The sequence below is a fragment of the Larus michahellis genome, chromosome 8 (genome assembly GCF_964199755.1).
Source record: "Larus michahellis chromosome 8, bLarMic1.1, whole genome shotgun sequence".
NCBI lineage: Eukaryota > Metazoa > Chordata > Aves > Charadriiformes > Laridae > Larus > Larus michahellis.
In genome coordinates this window covers 24459553-24468833 of record NC_133903.1, presented here as the reverse complement: position 1 = coordinate 24468833, position 9281 = coordinate 24459553, and positions in this window count along the sequence as shown.

Below are 9281 nucleotides of genomic sequence, written 5' to 3'. Positions count from 1 at the left end.
GGAGCAGGCCTGGGTTTGTAGGTCACTGCCACCTCCACTTTAGGGCTGCAGTGACTTATCGCAAGAGATCGGTAACGCTCACAGTCCAGGATGCTGAGATTAACTCGGGTGTCCGAGCTCACATCGCCGCTGCTGGGTCCTAAAGGATGCAAAAAGCCACGGCAAAAACCAGCACAGCATCACCAATCTAACTGCAGCCCAGGAGACTCGAGGGGAGCTGAGAGCCGGTGTCCTTTGTCCCCATTTAGACACACACTGACTGCTGGACGGGCCACTTGGCCACATGCCCTGGTGCTCGTGTGCACATGGCCACGAAGGAGAGTGTGAATAAGCGAAGACAGACTTGTCCGAGAGCAAAATCACCTTCCCCTCCTGTCAGGTCTGGCGCTGAGATTTCCTGTGCCATTGCTAAATGCTGCAGCGTTATTTCCTACGTTTCCCACCCACGTAGCCTCAGACACGCAGCCTACCCAATAGCTGCCCCTGGATCCCAGTCTTCCCAGTTGCTGTCACCTGGAGGTGCCACAGACCCAGCGCGGTTGCGGCACAGACCCCCAGGAGCTGGCCTTGGGAATCCCCAAAAAGCAGGGACATCAGTGTCAAAAGAGCTCTGGAGATCTGGTCCAGCTGCATCATCCTGATGGCCCATGGGGCTGGGAGTCTCCTGAGACAGCCCCAGGGTGTCCCCCTCCTCTGGGGCTGTAATTTGGGTTCCTGTCTGCCTTTATGCCTCTGAGAGCTCCTGCAATGGGCCCGGGAGGAGTGGGGACAGGGTATTATTTGGGCTCCCCACCACGATTGCTCCTCCATGGGTGCGCAACACAGTGTTCATCCCAACACTGGTAACCAGGGAAAAATACCGGGCAGATCTCAGATCAGTCCAGGGACTACGAGGGAAAAGGGAGGACTTCACAAAGAAAAAACTAAAAAAAAAAAAAAAAAAAAAAGCACTTACCTGCATGCTGCAGATTTTGTGACAAGTTTTTCTTAAATCACCGTTTTCTCACCCAGGTTGTGTGACTTTGTGCTTTCCTACTATACGGCATCCTACAAGGCTTTTTCTTGACTGCATCTTCAGCACAGAGCTCTGCTGCAGTGAGAAACCAGCCCAAGAGACCACGTTACTCACCGATCTGAGTAGAGAGGGCAGTTTGTTATATTTTTCCCTGACAACAGTTATCCCCTACCTCAAGAGCCTGAAGGGGAGAGCGATATTTATCAAAATTACCTTTTTTCTTCTGCAGTATTTCTTTCTTTTTTTTTTTTTTCAGGCTGGCCATAGCAGCATGCCTGCCCTGGGCAGAGAAAGAGCTGTGCATGGAGAAGGACACCCCCTAGATACCCCAAAACAGCCAGTATGGCTGGAGGGGGACCAGCAATGCGAGGGTCACCACGGGACCACACCACCCTAGCACTACTTTTGGCAACCTGTGTTAGAGATGGAGCTCCAGCCCTGATCCCTGCTTTCTCTGTAGCTTGTGATCAGGCTTCAGCTGGCCCCAGTGATCATGCTCCTCTCGCCATAATGAGATGAACCTGCCTCCAACCTCTGCAGTTCTCTTCCCGTGACTTTCTCTTGCCCTCTGGTTTTTAAACCACCCCCAGCTTGCGTTCAGTGACAGCCTCCTTGTGCGTTCAAGTCCTGCCGCTATTCCCCAACCCAAGCTGAACCCCTCTGCTTCACAGAGATGCTGCCAAGACCCAGCGAATGCTTTTTGCTGGTATGGTGTGGTTTGCTCCAGTGCAACAGGAGGTTACATGGGAAGGAGCATGGGAATAAAACCATTGGGAGGAGGATTTCAGACTACCAGAAGCAGGGATGCTAACGTCTGGAGAATACTGTTTGGGAAGCCAGTTCGTTTATATCACATCCCCCCAATAACTAACGGTTTCAGCCCCTAGGAGAGCAACAGTGCCCTCCTGAAGCAGCCTGCTCCCGGGTGCTCACGTCCACCGTCACTCACCAGCAACCTCGTGGCCCAGTTGGCTCTGACTCCAGAGAGAAACAGGTTTGCATGTCTCTGGTTTCCTGGGGGCACCACGTTAATTCCTTCCAGTTATTGGATCTAGAGCCCTCTCCGAGACACGTGCTCTCGTTTACTGCGCGTGAGTTGTCCAAGAGAGGAAAAACAAATTAACGAGCACTCGGGGAGCAGGCAGTGGGATGGCGATGGCTGTGTCACACGTCTACCTGGTGAGGGGTGCTGTGCTCTGGGCCACCTTCAAGATGCTCTGAGTGCAGCCTGGGGTAACTACCCCTTCCCACATGCTCCCCCAGTTCCTGAAAGCAGGATCCTATTCCCATATCAGCAGTGATTATTTGAGTGTGCAAAGCCCTGACCAGCAGTGCAGGACTGAAGGCTGCTCTGTAGTATTTTTGCTGAATTACCGCCTGTTGCCAGGACGTTTGGGGCTTGCATTTCTTTTTCTCATTGCCAAGACCATCTTCCCTTTATATGCCTGTCTTGGGGATCCAAAGGAATGATCCTGCATATAGTAAAAAAGAAAACCAGCTGCAAAAAATATGGTAGCCGTGACACACAACATGGGCCTGGGGGCAAGTGGCAGACTCATGATGCAAGATGGGGACACAAGCTTGAACTGGTCTCTTCTTCCCCCCACTTCTCCCTTCTCTATTTTGCAAATCTGCTGCCCTTGGCTGTGCTGATGCAGGGGGCTGTTCCCTCTCCAGGTGCAAGCAGAAAAGCGCATCTGCTTCCGCAAATCCCAAATAAACCAACCGTAGACAGAGTCCTTATGCTGAGATTGCCTACGAAGTGAGTCAGTTAAAAACAAGGGGGAAAAGTTTGATTCTGATGCCAGAGAGGAGATGGAAATCCCCAGTGTGAGGAAGGGAAAGCTGAGCAGCATGTAGGAGACAGGCAGTAAGAGAAGCAGGGAGGAAATATCCCTGCGGGAAAGCTCCCATACCGGGGAGGGACAGAAACACACATGCTGGACTTGTGGGGAGGGAGAACCCACTCGCACAATGGCCAAGGAACAACCAGATGGCGAGATACACATCTTGAAAGGGGAGAAAAGCGGGGATTTAGTGTAACACACTGGAGATGAACTGAAGTTCAACAGCGTGAAGTCCTGGGAGGCAGGCAGGGAAAAAACATCCAGTGAGCTCTACTGGTGTTGGGGTTCTCTCCAGCAGAAGTGGAAATAGCAACTAAAAGCCAGGAGCAGGCAAAAGCCTCCTGGTAGGTGCAGTGGGAGGCATGACTCGAGTGGGCTGCTGGTGCTCTCCATCGCCGGTGGGGAGGAGGAGAGGGGAAGGGCTCCAGCAGGCAGGGCAGCCCTGCTGCGTTTCCCAGGCTGCTCTCTTGGATGCAGGCAGCAAGCTTGGGGTGAGGAAAGAGGCCCCACCTCCGGAGGCTGGACACAAAAGGGTGAGCCAGACATGGGCACACTTGCACGGGATGCTCTGCACCAGCCTCCTTCGTCTCCCATGCATAGACCTGGGGTGTGCTCCTGCCCACCCATGCTCACCCAAGGTAAGGCTCTGCCAGTTGGAGCTGGGGGGAGGCGGGTCGGGGTGGGAGGGCAGGCAGGCACGCCTCAGGGTGATGGGAAGCAACGTGGTTGGGGGACACCAGAGAGGGCACAGGCAAGAGGCCACTGGGGTCTGTCTCCTCCTGCGATGAGACCGCCACAGGCCCCCGGCATCACCTTGCAGAGCGAGGGTGTGCTATTGCCTTTGGAAAGCTGCTTCGGGGAAACAGGTTCACCACCACGGTGTGAGTGAGTGGCTTTTCTGCAGGTGCTCTCCCACCTCTCCGCAGTAGTGAGGAGAGAGAGAGTGGGGAGAGCACACCACTGTCCATAGCTTTCCCCTTGGGAAGCAAGGAAATAGATAAAAGCAGTGTTTGCGTTTCCCAGTGCTCCCAAGTGCTGTCTCTGTCAGCAGCAGGCGTGCTCAGGCTCAGCCAGGTGGCTTCAAACTATCCAGCAGCTTCTGAACGAGGGTGATGGCAGATACTGGTAAATCAGCACCCACAGAGGAATTCAGCATCCAAAGAATAATTCATTGCACCTCTTGTCAAGTGAGAGGAACGGGGTTTCTCCCTTTCTCTGATGGGGTTTGTAACCGGTTTTGCCTTCCTGAGAAGCCATTGCTCAGATGCCCTCTTCCCCACGTCTCCCAGCCTTGGGGAGCAGATACACGTTGTTCTTCAGGCTCCTCACGCAGCATGAGCTCCTTGGGCCGTTTTCCACGTGGCCATGTGTGCAGGGCAGAGCCCGCTGACCTGCCGGCAAAATTACAAAGAGCACTGGTGAAAATAAAACTATCACGGGCCAAACCTCCTCTCCTCGGCACTGCATATCCCACAAACAGCAAACCCGCTGGTTGCTGCCTGCATCTGGCTCACCGTCAGGGTCTGATTTCAATTCTCCTTAAACGTTCTGCATAAAGGAGGGGAGTAGAAATGTGGTTGCACTGCTGCTGCCGTGCCTAGGGGCAGGAGGCAGCTGGGCTTGCCCGCATCGCTGCCAGCGGCACGCGGGGCATCCGCTCTGCTGAGCCAGCCCACTGGGCTGCCGGGCAGCTTCTCCACCTTCACCATCACATCTCCAAGATGTCGTCCTTGGTTCCTCACCCTCTTGCTATTTTTCTTTCTCTGGAAATGCTCTCTGTGGCCAGGTGACCTTTATGAAGATTTTTTTTTTTTTTTTTTTAATACTGCGTGATTCTGCATTAACGTGGAGCTCTTTTCTCTGCTGGGCCCTCCAGGAATGGAAGAAGCAGCTACTGCTCGCCTGGCATTGTAACATGTCAGCTCCTTAGCCGACAAGAGAAACAGCCACTGGATCTGAAACCTAGCACGGCATCAGGGCCTCAGTAATTAATAGCATCTGCATTTTGCTTCCTGGTGGTTCTGTATTTAAAAAAGCAGCAAAATAGTTAATAAAGTGCAGAAAATAAAAATCCATACTTCCAAATCAGCAGAAGAAGGAAAAAGGACATCAGATCTAAGCATAAATCAATGTGACCAGAGACGAAATCAGCTACATTAAGAAGCAGCTGCCTGGTTACTTTCTGCTCCTCATGCCTGTCGTCCCCTCCTGCTCCAAAATCCAGGTCCCCTACAGCAACATCCCTGGGGGTGGAGGAGCCTTAGAGGTGTCCATGCCTGATGCAGGCAGGAACACGGCAAGCCCAAAATGCCCCGAATTCCTGGTCCATGGCAGCCTGGAGGAGAGGAAGGGGGTCCAATGTGCACTGCCTGGAGAGGAGGGTGACAGCAATGTCATGAGGAAGAAACCCAGGAGAGCAACCAGAGCAGTTCAGGGAATGGGCCAAGGGAGAATGTGCCTGGGGACCCGCTGTCTCAGGAAGGTGAGGTCTTCTACAAAACCTTCGCCCTCATCAACACCAACGGTGTGGCCAGGTGGGTGGCAAGTCCAGCCACAGAGAACCCCTGTGCCAGCACCCCCCATCCCAGATGGATGGCGGGGCCACCGTGCCCTCTGGCACTGAAGACACCACAGTGACCCTCGGCAGTAACTCTGGGGAGGCGTCCAGAGACGGCTACTCCAGCCATACCACACATCGAGCATCAGCTCTCACCAGCACAGAGGTCATCGAGCCATGGGGTCCACAGGGGTCCAACCTGGTGGAACGTCCCTACAAGTTCCTGCAGCGTGGGCAGCCTTTCAAGAAGTCCAGCAACCCGTCCAGCCACCGGGAGATGCACAGCAGGGCTAAGATGTACGCCCGCGAGATCTGCGGCAAAGCCTACTCGCACGAGGGCACGTTGCAGCAGCACCACTGCCTGCACGCGGGCGAGCAGCCCTACGAGTGCTCCGACTGCAGCATGACCTTTGCCTAATCCTCCTGCCTTGGCCACCACCGACACACACACACCAGCAAGCCTGTCCCCACTGCGTCGGTGCCTTCGCCCACGTGGCTGCCCTCAAGCGGCAACAGCAGCTCCATGGCAGCCCCCTGCACTGGTGCAGCATCCCACCGACCCCAACAGCCCCTCTGCACAGACCATCACGTCATAGAAGGGTTTAGGTTGGAAGGCACTTTAAAGATCCTCTAGTTCCAACCCCCTGCCCTGGGCAGGGACACCTCCCATTGGACCAGGTTACTTAAAGTCCCATCCAGCCTGGCCTTGAACACCTCCAGGGATGGGGCAGCCACAACTTCCCTGGGCAACCTGTTCCAGTGTCTCACCACCCTCACAGGAACGAATGTCTTCCTGATATCTAATCTAAATCTCCCCTTCTTCAGTTTAAAACCGTTACCCCTCGTCCTATTGCTAGACTCATAGAGAAGAGTCCCTGCCCATCTCTCCTGTAAGCCCCCTTTAGCTATCAGAAAGGGCTATAAGGTCCCCCTGGAGCCTTCTCTTCTCCAGGCTGAACAACCCCAACTCTCTCAGCCTGTCCTCATAGCAGAGGTGCTCCAGACCTCTGATCATCTTTGTGGCCCCCTTCTGGACTTGATCCAACAGGTCCATGTCCTTCTTGTGCTGAGGACTCCAGAGCTGGACGCAGTACTCCAGGTGGGGTCTCAGCAGAGCAGAGTAGAGGGGCAGAATCACCTCCCTCGACCTATTGGCCACACTTCTTTTCATGCAGCCCAGGATGCGGTTGGCTTTCTGGGCTGTGAGCGCACGTTGCCAGCTCACGTTGAGCCCATGAACCAACACCCCTAAATCCTTCTCCTCAGGGCTGCTCCCAAGCCATTCTCCACCCATATCTCCCGCCACAGTGCGGAGGAGCCCTAACATCCCCAACATGGCCAGGGCAAAATCACCTCTGGGGCTGCAAGTGTCCTCGCACCCCAGTCAGCTCTGGCACATGGCTAGCAGGCAAGGAGGAGGCAGTTGGTGAAAAGCAGGTTGTCCAAGCAGAGGGGAGTCACTCAATCACTCATGTATTACTTATTTCTGAGCGCTCTCCCTCCAGGAAAAGCAGATCCCAGCTTGGCCGGCATGTGATCCATCCCTGTGCCCCTAGCAAGGCTGAGCACCCTGCCCCAGCTGTGCAAAGGCGCTGCACGCTTTTCATGGAACGGTGAAAACCCCCCTGGGTTAAGCAAATACACGCTGGGTTTAAATTTCATACAGGAATGGGGCAAGGAAAACCAAACCGAAGCCCGAACCCTCCTGTGCTGCCAATGAGATGAGTGTTGAAAACACAACGCTTTCCTTTCACGCAGAGTACGCTGGATACGGTAATTACAGGCAAAATATTTGCACCCTTCGCTCTCCTCCCAGGAGAGACCCTTTTTGAAGCAGGAGTGCACCGAGTGCTTCTACAGCAACAAGCTGCTTTCTGAGACCAAGAAAGGACTAGACAGTCGGTAAAAATGGCTTTTCTCAGGTACCTGATAGCTAAGGCAATTAAAAGAAAATTAAACTGACATTTCTAATTCGCAGTGTGAGAGAGATGTGCAGTGGTGAAATAATTAAAAGTTACTGCTGGGAACATCCTGTTCTCACCCGTCTCTTGCAAAGAACAAAAGGGCAAGAAGCATTTTTGGCATCTTTTTTCCCCCTTTCTTTTTTGATAATTAATTGCTAGTTATTGCTGCATTCCCAAATGCTAGAACCCAAGGGTTTTCCAAATGACGACAGAGATGTTTAGTGGTCGGTACCTGGTTGATCCAGCCTCACTTGGTGGCAAACAACGTCGTGCCGGGCAGATCCCCCTGCTCAAGTTATTCACACGAAGGGCTCAGAGCTTCGTTTCCTGGTTTACAGCACTTGCCTGAAAGATCTTTCCAGTAACTACCCAGGAGCGGCTCCATGATGAAGCTGCAGTCCCATCCCCTGCTGTCTCTTACTGTCCAGCATCATTTGCTTCCCCACCAGTTACACTGGTGCACCAGCTGCATCTGAGCCTCTCAGGCAGGGGAAGTGGTTCTCTGGATGGGAACCCACCTTGGAGCATCCTCATGCAGCCAGGGCTTACGCTGCTGGCTTCTCCCAAGGAGGAGCTGCTGTTTACAACTCCATGAACGCAGTGCTCAGGAAGGAAGATTCAGCCCGGTGACAGATGCACGTGACCCCCTTAACCAAAATAGAAGTAGTTTGGTACAGGCTCCAAGGGAGGTAAAGGCCTGAGCTGTAGCCAGGCCAAGAACTCCTCTAGTTTCAATCTGTTCTCCGAAAACCCACAAAGGAGCAGAGTGATGCAGTGAGCACCGACGCACACGAGCTTGGAACACCGATCATGCGTTTAACGCATGAACAGCGGGGTAGCTTTTCCAAGACTCACTTATCAAGCAACAAAGAAACTTGTTGAGTACAAGGAGTCCCATGCATACCTTTCCCATCGCATGTAATTGCACTACGAGCCAACCACAGTATTCTATAAATATGACAGCCTAAGTGAGCCTTCTCTGAGCTTGCCCCGTTAGGCAGCATGGCTGCATGGCAGTCATCTCCCCTTGAGCTGGGACACCTCTCAAGGTTGCTCCTCCAGCCAGAGAGATCTTTTACCAACGGCAGATCTTTGGTAAGTGACTGATAGCATGCTGAATTCATATCAATGAAACATTACTAATGCATGTAGTTACTCCATATTAATTACTATAAACTTTGCACATATAATCTTTTAGACATAAACCGTTGACCAAGTCTGGATCCAGACGCACCTAGACTCCTCTCCGAGAAGGAGTTCAGAAAGCAAAGGGTCCACTTTGAACCTTGTGACTCAACAGGATGGTCTTCCTGACCCTTTTACATCTCCAGTCTCCATGTTAATCATTCTAACTCAATTCTAATTCAATTTTCCTTTGTATGTTTCTTCCATGCAGTAATAAATAAGGTCAACCTTGCCATCAAACCTATTGAACCTTGATAAACCACTGTTAAACTTTGTTAAATTCCACTGAATTTACTGAACTCCATCAAATTATTATTTCTACCTCAATAAAACACATTGCCACTTCTCTCTTTTAAGTGAGGTGCATTCCACCCATCTGCGACGAGTGTCCCATGGGACCAGAGGTGGGCCTGAAAGACAAGGAATGGCCAGAGGACACAGCAGATGCGCCTTGCCGACCTCTTCATTGCAGCAAGTGCCCTGGCATGTGTGAGAAAAGAGAAAGCCCCTTCCACCTTTCTCATTAGCTAAAAGAAAAGGGTGATATTTATTATGTGCCCGCTCACCAGATGCCAGCCTGGTCAGGATCTGAGTCCCAGAATGCTCTTCACATGAACCTCATGTTTCTTGACGCAATCCTAAGTCATCTTTGCCCTCATCATTACCTCCAGGAGCCACGCTTGGCTTATGCTTCAGCCCATCACCCAAGTGCA